Source organism: Chroicocephalus ridibundus, chromosome 7, assembly GCF_963924245.1.
Source record: "Chroicocephalus ridibundus chromosome 7, bChrRid1.1, whole genome shotgun sequence".
Classification (NCBI taxonomy): Eukaryota; Metazoa; Chordata; class Aves; order Charadriiformes; family Laridae; genus Chroicocephalus; species Chroicocephalus ridibundus.
In genome coordinates, this window is record NC_086290.1 from 43621161 (window position 1) to 43631973 (window position 10813).

Consider the following 10813-nt stretch of genomic DNA (forward strand, 5'->3'; position numbering starts at 1 on the left):
CGGCACGTGAGGGGACTGCAGGAGAAGCTCCAGGTCATCTACGAGGGTGAGTGAGGGCAGCGGGGACTGGCAGGGAGCAGGAAAGACCCTGGGCACGGAGCTGCATTTCTCGCCCCTGCTGGGGAGGGCTCTGCTCCCTCGGCAGCGTGGGCAGAGCAGAGAGACGTTTCAGCGGCATAAGGTATTTGTGGTTACCACCTTCTGGCTGACCCGTTGGCTCCTGCTCGCTCCTGGCTGTGGAAGGGCTGTGTGGGGTGACCGTGGCAGGAGGGGTTCCTTGGGTCCCAGCAGCCCTGGGCTCTGACCAGCTCTGTTCTGTGCCCTGGCCCTTCAAGGCACGAAGGACAGCACCAGCTGCTCAGTTCCAAACCTGGCAGCTCAGTGTTCGTCCTAAGAGCTGCAGTGAAAAGTTCTTCCGGATTCAGGCCAGCAGTGCTCCAAGAGCAGTTTCAGAGGACATGGAGGAGGAGAAGACTTTCTCTCCCATGCACCAGCTTTCTGGCTGCTGGATCTCTGCGCAGAGCTGATCCCGGGCACAGGTGAGCGTGCAGGGAAGGCTGGGTGGCTCCTGGCCTCTCCCTGCCTGCAGCACAGCTCCAGCCCTCAGATCCTGCCATCCCCTCTGCCTGCTCCCAGCTCATCCCTCCCCTTGGCCTTCCGCAGATAAACAGTCCTGCTTCTTCACCTTCACTGCACGTCTTTTTGTGGAAACGAAACGATGGAAAAACCTGGGCCCTGGTCCTGCCTTTCTTTTGCCCTGTGAGCAGAGACTGAGAAGAACAACAGCAGTTCGCAGTGGAAAGGTCCTGCGGTAGGGTCAGTCCCTTTTCTGAAGGTCCTGTCACCTTCACAGACACAAGAGGATCTTTCTCCGTCTGGCCTGGATCTCAACGCTGCAGAGGAGAAAGCTGGCAAGGGATTCTAGGAGAATGGCCTTTGACAGGGGCAGATGGGTTGAGGTGCTGAGGAAGGGAATGCTGGCCTTGGAGAAGGCGGTATGGATGGAGGAGGCTGGGAGCTCTTGCGTTCTCCCTGCAGCCGAGAGACCAAGTTTAACCACAGTCCATCCCAAGCACCTGCCAACAGGCTCCGTGACCCGCCTTTCAGCTGAGGTCTGAGCAGGAGCATCTCTGTCCAGCCGAGACCCCCAAAACAAGGGGGGCACACAACCCCCGTCTCAACAAAAGAAATCCTGCCAGGTGAAATGACTGCTTTGTTGTCAGTGAATTATTTAACGTTAAATACACTGTTGTGGTGGGTGGCTAGCTCCTGGGACATGGTCAGTTCCATATAGCAGTGAGAGCTGTGAATTAAAGGCCTTTTACCCACACATGCATATCTTGTCTTAAATAGGCTTTTTTTTTTAATCTATGGCAGTATGTGTTTGCCTGGCTTCTGCTGCTGTGCCCCAAGAGGGGATGGATTTATCCTGCTTTTGCTTCCCTTACACACTAATCTAAGCTGGGGATGCATCAATGTATGTCATGATATTCTAGGCCTGTGCTGCCTCTTCTGTGCAGATGGAGATGGTTGCAGACAGATGGAGAGTTAGTCACAGCCTCTTCCTTGGTGGAAGCTGCTCTGGCCCAGAGCCAGCCCAGAGCTGAGATGCATGGGCCATGCACCTTGGAGGCTCCTTCTCTGTGTGGCACCAGCTGATCTCAACATGTCCCTGGCCTTGAAAAGGTTGGAATGTTTGGTTCCCAAAGCTTCCTGCTAATTGGCCCTTCCTGAGTATCTTGGAGACAATGAGGTAGGCATTTTTGGCAGCTGTCACTGGACATTAGTGGACCTTAAAAAATCATGTTCTTGAGCAAGCACAGCTCGGACGTCCTGAAAGGAGCTGAATGCTGTTTGCTCTTCTCTGTTGACATGTGAGGGTTTGTCTGGTTTTGGGATGACACTAGACTGTTGTGGGTATGCGAGGGGGTACTACCTGCACACAGGTTGGCCTTTAGGTAGCCAGTCCTGTCACCCTGGGTCCCAGCAAAATGTCCTAGCAGTCCGGCACCCACGTGTGGATGCTGGTCAAGACTGGTCTGTCCTGGAAATTGAGACGGCTGATTTTAAGCTTGCATGGGTACCTACATGTCAAGCACAATGATGTTCCTTCAAATATCCTTCTGGATATACCTGTCCTGCTGGGTCTCCCCATACCTGACAGATGCCTTCCACATCTTGTGGTACAAGTTGCTTTCCTGTGGAAATGTCCTACATCTGTCCCCAGGGCTGGGGGCGCTGGCATGGGATGGAGAACCACAGGGATGGGTGGGTACATCGTGGCCCACTGTTTTTAGTCCAGGCTCCTGGAGGAGCGGGCAATGCCTGAGGCTGTGCCCCTCTATCAGGAGGGACGTGTGTGCTGCTGGAGCCTGCCGTAGGAATCTCGGCACGAAAGCCGTGTCTGGGTGTTGTAAATAAGCTAGTCTGTATTTCCTTACATGTTTTTGCCCCTGGCTGTCTCCTGCCTTTCCATTATTAATTTGATTTAAAACATTGATATGATACTGTCTCAAGGCAACTTTGTGTCGAGTTATTTTCCTAAATCCCCGGTGTAAGCTCTTCCTTTGTGCTATTCCTATTATTTCTTTATGTAGGGCGTTAATGTATTTCCAATAACAACGTTGTAAACCTGTCATCTGAGAAACATGTAAGTCTAATAATCTCCCTGTTAATTTATGATATGAGTTTTCTGCTATCAGGAGATCTTTCTAGTGAAAAGGAATATTAACGAGATCATATAAAATGTTTTGGTGGTTTTTTTTAAGAGGTATTTACTTTGCTTAAAAGAATGTAGATTTGCTCTTTCATGGTAAATAGCTGATAAACATTGTATTTCGTCTGCAACGTGGGCTTGGTCTGGGAGACACTAAAATGACATACAGTTAAAGATATTGGCTCAAGCAAGGATATATGAATTAAATGGAGGATGAACGTGTTCTGCTTGCCTAGGCTGGTGACTGGTATGCAGGTATTGTGGCAAAGGATTTAAGTAATTTAGAAAGTAATCAGAGGCCATAATTACACCTTGATTGCAATAAATTGGCTTTCTGTGAAATCTTGGATACATAAATACAGGATGGCTTTAGCAGGAGCAAAACTGCAGGACGAGGTTATAACAACGTGGCCGTATTTGCTGCAGCAGAACCGCTGGAGGTGAAGCGTCTCGGTTTCTACGGCGTGCCCCGTTTGGGCTGGAGCGCACCCAGTCACTAAAAGAAAGGGCTAATTTGTAATGAATAATTCGTTCGCAAAAGTAATCTCTCTTTCCTTTTCTCTTCACAAAATAGCGAGCAAATAGACATTATTTCCAAGAGGTTTTGTTTGGATATTAAAAGCGGGGGGGTTTTTTTGTTTGTTTTGTGACTGGTATCGGTGTAGAATTTGAGCTACAAAGTACTTAGGGCGTTTGTGCGGTGTTTTGTACTTGGCTTATACACGTGTGCCGATGGGGTCCTAGTGTTTATGCTGGAGTCTAACTGTAAAATTTAGTCTCTATAAATACTTGCTGATGGGCTTAGACTGGGAGCACTTGATAGCTGACTCCCACAAACGTCATCTTCAGGGAAACTTGACTACGCAAAACGTTCCTGCCTTGCTGGAGCCCTGCTTGTATAGAATGAGTTGCTTTGGATAACTTTCGCTCTAAGACCTGGGACAATGTATTTCCCCTATGGCCTTGCCTCCTGCAGTTTGGGAATCTTCACTTAAAAGCAAGAAAAAACCCAAAAGCTTGCTGCAAGCCCTTAAAATGGTCAGCAAGACGTAAACTTCAACTATAAAATCCACAAATCCAAAGACTGCAATCTCCACCTATTCTATAATTTTCTACAGTCTTTTGGCTTTCTGGGGTTTGATGCACAAATACTTGAATGCTGAGAATCGCTGCTGTTGGTGATGACTTTGATGCTGTTCCAGGCCCTGAAGACTCAAAAGGCAGAGGAACTCCAACACTACAAAAATGTTGAATCAGGGAGTACTTAATGATGCAGAAAATGCTTCAGGAGCACCACTTGGGTCACTGTTGGAGGTGGCTTACCCATGTTAAAGTATATCTTTGTGCTTTCTCCTAGTGCCATGTGATTGCATTTTGCTAGCGTGAACGTCCTTAGGATATTTGTTCTTGTGGTCAGTACATCAGGAAAAGTAAATGTGTTTGGCTTTTTTTTTTTTTTTAATTAGAGATTTGTCTGCTAAATGCAGCCACTCAGGAGACAGAGGCAGCATCACACAGCTGGTGATGGATTGTAATATGTGGCTTCCTTCAGCAGAAGAGAGAGCCTCTGGCTCTGTCAGTGCCTGTTCTACTGCCTATGGACTGTCTAATGTTGGGACCAGGAACTTGCACCAATTCCAGGGCCTCCAGTGGCAAGAAAGATGTTGAACTTGTGATTGAGCAGTTGGTGTTATGGCTATATAAGGCTAAATTGGAGTCTTAACCTCCTCTGGTGCTCTGATGTTTGCACAGCAGCTGAGAGCTTGAGTAGAATCAGAGTTTTGCTCTCAGCTTGGGGAAGAATTGGACTAGTCCACATTTACCTTTTCCCCCATAGATTTGGAGCTTACTTGAAAACAACAGCTGGTTAAAGCTGCATTTTGCAGTCTCGCAGAACTAGGAATAGGAGTTTCCAATGGGATGTGGTATGTCTGTTGAGCCTTTATAAGTTCATATATTTGGAGCTCGCACCTCTACAGCCCAGCCTCAGACACTTGGTCCATTTCAGCATCTGAAAGTCTTTGTGGTTTCACGTGCGCCCTGAGACTTTTGAATCCCTTCCTAAATGCCCGGATGCTGCCGTGCAGGACATGAGACAGAACAGTGCCTGGAACAGCCTGTTTGGCTAATTCTTGGGTTTGCTGCTCATGACTGAAGTAATTATCTAAAATATATGCTGATTTAAAGCTTAAGCTCACTGCCAGTGACTTCTTATCTAATGTCTAAAACCTTCTGTAACTGCTCACAGACTCTAAAAACTGGAAATGAAAATGTCAGCTTTGATATTTAAGAATCCTTGAAATTGGGACTTCTGATTTTTCTTGTTGTGGATCTTAACATCTGTGGGAAATTACAAAAATATTCTATTTTTTTTTTTTTTACTGAGAGGAAGATTGGAACTTGAAGCAATAACTTCTTTTAAAATTAATTCCTGCTAAAAATTCATGACTTGTTCCTCTGAATGTGCACCTTCTCATGACTTGTAGCCGGAAACAACCCTTTGCGCGTTGAATTACAGAGATGCTGAGGGCTATGGTTGACAACAACGTTAAAAGGACACGCTGGTAATGTCACTGAATACCAGAAAGGCTCAGGCTACTTCAGCAGTGCAAGCCACTTTCAACAGATGCCAGCATGAGGCCCACAAGAGACAGGGCACGACACTGGTGACTCTATTTGGCAGTCATTGGCTTCAGAAGTGGAAAGCGAATGTCTTACCGGATTTCACCGAGGGTTTCAAGTTTTACCAGGGCTTGATTTGACCGGTGATTGCAAGTAACTTTCACTAAGAACGCGAAAGGATGTAACAGCAGAACTCTCTGAGAAAGCACCCTAGAGATAGGGAGAAAACCTTGAAAATTATCAGTATGGTCAGCAAAAGATTTTAAAGAAAAAAAAAGTATTAAAAGAGATATAGCCCTTTGGCTTTTCAGGCAACAATTTTTGCATTGGAGGTAATGTTTGCCTTGCATCAGCTACAAAGTTGTGCCAGTGACCCTGCAAGAGCTATTACTGCTGACCTGGCAGGCACCGGTAATATAAATATTTAAAGTTTCAAAGGCTCAAAGTAATGAAGTGAGACCTCTGAGATTCTGCTGCAGCCTCTGATGTTTCAGAACTGTTGTGCAGTGTGCGTTATTGAGGTTTTGTTTGCTGTAACGTGTGCTTTCTGTTGCTTCACGCTCAAAGTCCACTGCTAGCAACAGCAGTAGAAACTGTGTGGGTTTAGGTTGTGTCCATTAGTCCAGCATGTATGGTGTGCCTCAGGAGCGCAGTGCAGAAGGAGTTAGGCATTGCCTCTATGTGCTTACTGAAATGTTTCCTTTAATCTTTGGAAAATTACTGTTAAGACATGAGTTCAATTGGTTTTCAGTTGTAGAACAACTCAGTGAGTTCTCCTGGAGCATCAGCAACCCTCGTGGACTATGAAACTGCCACGGTATAAACTCCAGACTTGCAAAATGCACTTGGTTTCATCCTTAATACTGTGTGAGAAGCTGAGGTGTGGCTGTATTCACTTGTCTTCACTTTACTTTCCTTTTGACCACCGAATCTTCAAGTGCTTTACAGCAGAAAGCTCTATGTGGGGTTGAGAAAGGCAGCCAGCATGGCAGATGGTACCATCTTATGAGAGCAATTGGAGAAATTGGAAGAACAAAGAGTTATTCTCCGTCCCAGGTGGTCAAGGGCTGGAGAACATTCAGCAGCTCCTGGGCAGTCTCTGTATGATCGAATGCTGCTTTCTCAAGGGACATGCAGACAAGGTCCAAAGGGAATCAAAGCTGAGTCTCTGTTGGCATCTATGAACTATGGATCAGGTCCCAACCTCTGTTAGTCTGAGCAAAATCTAGAAGCCTTTCTCCTACCTCTTTCAGCGGACGTCAATACAACTTTTAGTCTTCTGCATACCTGAGGAAGAAGTTATCCATGGAGAAGAACTTTTAGGGAGCCTTTTTGTTTTGCCAATGCCATGCTGCGAGAGCGAAGGGGAGTGTGTGGGGAGAACACGTTTTGAATTTAGTTGAGTTTTCTTTTATCTGAAGGGGCATCGTTAACTTTCATCTGCCATCGGAATGGCCAGGAAACAAGGTATCAGGAATAGCTGTCTGAGATGCTGTTTAGACTGTTTTCAGAGTACAGACACGTGATGATGCTGGATGATTTACATTTTAAATGAAAACGCATCTTGTAATTACCAAAATTTCACTCACAAAGAGAAATTACTGTTCTCCCAGTTGTCTGGGAACAGAGCTGACTTGATTGCTGGGAGTGAAAGTGGTCTGAAAATAGTTATCTAACAGAAGCTCTTTAATTTCCTCTTTTCTTAAATGGCGTGTGTCTGTTTGCTGTGTGGATTAAATTGGATACAACCCCTTCCCTCTGCCCCAAGGTGCTTGGCACCTGGAACTTGATGGTAGTTTAGTTTAGTCTTTAATTTGTGAAGAGTCTTCCTCCATCTTGCCCCCTCTCAAGTTTCAAGAAGTTTTGCATTTTTTGGGGGGGTTTAACTATAGTCTTTGTCCTTTCTAAAAAGATGTGTATTTATGTGCCTGTATGTTTTTTCTGTCTGCTCTGCAAGCCCTCTCTAAAAGTCTTCTCAAGATTCTTCAGTCTGGCTAATTGAGGAAAAAAAGTGTGTTATCCTGATCAGAGACATTGTGAGCTCCGTTGCTGCTGCAACCAGAAGCCTTCATAAAGCTGCAGACTAAACCCGTGGCTTCTCCCCAGTGCTGCATGGTGGCTGGGTCATCTTCCCGTGAAAGCCTGTGTAATTCCTGGGGATGTGGAAGCAGCAGCAGTAGGGCAGCATGCAATGTGTTAGAAACACACAGTGTCTCATTTTTCACACCACCTCCATTTTGATCTGCCTTTTTTTGGTTTGAGGCAAAAGCTTCCGTCACTTCTCCATGTGCCACGTCACCGCTCACCACAATGGCTTGTAGGACCTAGTAATTTGCGGCAGGGTCCTTCTTGGCAAATGCCAGCAGCTGGTCTCTAGAGGAAGGGAAGGATGCTCTGCTCTTTCAAGAGCACGTAGTCCTTGGTCTGCGTGGCCACACCTGTTGTTTCTTTAGCATAGATCAAACAACAACTTTCTGTTTTCAATACGCCAATAACTGAACAGTCTCTAGGCCTCAGAAATTTGACCTTCTGCAAAGTATTGAATTTCAGGTTGAATTCCAGTTGCTCTTCACAAATTTAGTGGCGTTTCCTAACCTGATGCATCAGTTACAGTCTCCAGTGTGGAGACAATGTGGTGGAAACCTCCCACTTCCCCAGAACTGCAGAACTCGGGGCACTTTGAGTCTGAAACTGTAAAATTGCTTCCACGGCTTAAATCTAAAAGCAGAGGTTTCCCAAGAATGCTTCTTTTCCACCCCCTGCCCCAAAGAAAAATACCCCATCCTCCTGTGGCTGTGCCTGGCCTGTGAGCACTAGGCAGGTGGTATCTGTGGAGATGTGAAGGTACCTGTGAGTGGGGACAATGTTGTGCTCTGCTCATACTTGCCTTTTCCTCCCACCAGCACATGCCCGAGTCTGTTTTCTTCACAGACTTTCCCTTCTCCCTGTTTCCATCCTGCCCACCCTCAACCCAAACGCGCCTCTGACGTGGACAGTGAATGGAACCAGTTTTGCTGTAACATGAATCTGCTGGAGTGTGTCATGTATCCGCGGAGAGATAGGAGAAATATTTACCAAGTTCATTATGGAGTTAATGAGGCAGGATTCAGAGAGGTGGAATAGCAAACATCTCTGTTCTCTGGATGCCGCAATGCAAAGCCAGACCTCTGCAGGGGAACTTTAATTTCATTAAACAATTTTATTTTCAAGCCCCACTCAGCATTACTAGAATCCTGCTGGCAGCATTTCCTAGTAGCTACTCTAAGAGGAAAATCTTCAAACCCTGTTCAATACTAAAAATTACTACTGGACTGGCTACAATGCTGTGGCTCGGCGGTTAGGAATAAATTTTACATATTCAGGTTCTGGTGGAATATTAATCGTTTCCCGCATGCAAGAAGGCAGACGGTTCCTTTTCTAGGGATGAAGGTGAAAGGTAAACATTATCCAAACTACCACAGCAAGTTGGTGGTGAAGTGTGCTGGAAAACAATATGGACCTTGGGGCTCTGAATGCCAAGTTCTTTCTGTGGAAATGGTTTGAGCGATCTCATTCTTGTGTTTTGTTACCTCAGCAGCAGCACGACTGATTGCAGAGAAACCACCTTGGGAGCGGGTCAAACAGTCTATTAGAAGGTTTCCTCCTTGGTCTGAGGGAGTGTGGTCTTGGCTCTGGTTGCAGAAAAGTTGGGCATAGTGCAACAGACTCTGTTCTTGAGAATCTCCAGCTTGGTTTAAATCCTCTGAGTTGTGGTGCTCTGGTATTGCTGTAGCCACAGAAGAATATAACTGGCCTCCTCACAGCACAGACGGCAGTTAAGGAGAACTGGGAAGCAAGAAGGGCAGCTGCTGCTGCAGGCGAGTGTGTCCAAGAGCCCGGAGAGAGTGTCTTCAGCTGCAGTGAAAAAGGAGAGTGAATGTACAGAAGAGACTCTGGCTTTTGACTGGGCAAAGTTTCAATCAGCATTTTTGATCATGTTCCCAATGCTGAAATACAAGTTGGCTTGCGAAAAATGCCCACCCCTTTTTGGAATATGCACCCACATCCACCTCTCTCAAAGCCATCCCTTGGGTGGATGGCGCACACGTGGTGTGGCACTGGCCAGTAACGTGGCCCCGGCGAGGTTCCTGTTTGGCGCTGCGTCTGCTGGTCCCCCCCAGGCACGGCTTGTTCCTGGCAGAGTCTCTGTGCTCACGTGCGGCTCTACTGACTGGCACAGGAACTCTTTCCTGGGGCGTTCCATGGCTTAACAGGTTCCTTGTCTAGGATCTCGCAGCAACAATGGGGGATGAATCCAGTGACCGTGAAGGCCACACCTCGGCAGTTGTGTCTGTTGTGTCTTAGAAGTGCATTGCCTTTTTGGGTCTTTGCCTCAAAGTACTTGCAGTGTGAGTGATGCTTGCCCGACTCCATCTGTCACACGAGGAGTCAAACCCCCCAGCGTGTGGCCTTGAGATTGGATGCCATCCTGCAAGCTGACAACACAACAACCAGAAGCAATTTTATCCTCCTCCTTATTAAACCTGAGCCCTGGTACTTTGCATTCTCCTGTGTCTTTCCTTGAGTGCTTGTCATTTGGGAAGCTCTTAAAGTGATCCTGTGCCACATAATTCAAGTGGAACTGTGATTTGAAGGTTAATGGAGGAATTTCACACACGGGATCCTCAAAATGGACATGGTTAGACACATCTCTGCCTTGTGAACGGTCAGCGATGGGCAAACTTGTTTGAAGGTAGCCATTGCCCTCCCAACTTCCCTGCACAGCCTTTAATGCGCTTAAAAGCCAGGTGCGTCTCTGAATCTTGCTAGAAGTGTTCCAGTGGCTCTGTGGTGAGGTAGTTGTGGTAGAGTGATAAGATAAGTTGCCCGTATCTGGAAACCAAGACTAGCAAGCAGCTTCAGTTAGCTAAGTGCTGAGGTCTCGTGTCTAGCTCATCCCTGTAATTCCTTATGGTGTTTTCAGTATTGAAGTCAGGCCATAATTTTTCAAAAAGTCCATTAATTTCTGTGCTGAAACTGAAGCCTGAGCATCAGGGGGATCTGACAGGGTCAGGATCTGACAATGTCCCCAGCCACTCGCTTGTTTGGTTAACTGGGCTCAGGCTTGGCAAGAGTCAAAGCAACATGGGAGCTCTTCTGGCACATACCAAATAACAGAGGTCCCAGGAGCTTGTACGGAAAATGGACCTGGGGTGTCCCAAGGGTCAGCCATGTGCCTGGGAAGCTTCTGTTGGATGCTCTGGCCTGCAGGGTGGTGGTGTCGGACAGGCCCATGTGGGTGGATTCCCATTGTGTGCTGGGGAATCATCCCCTCCTTGGGGAACATCAGCTTGTAAGTGCCGCCAGTTGCTGCTGAGACACGGAGGTGCTGGGCCCGGTGCTAAGGGAAGAGTTGACTCACCAGCTTTAAATGGGCAACTAATGGCTAAAAGTGAACAAAATAACTAGGTTCTACCTTTGGCTATGGAGATAACA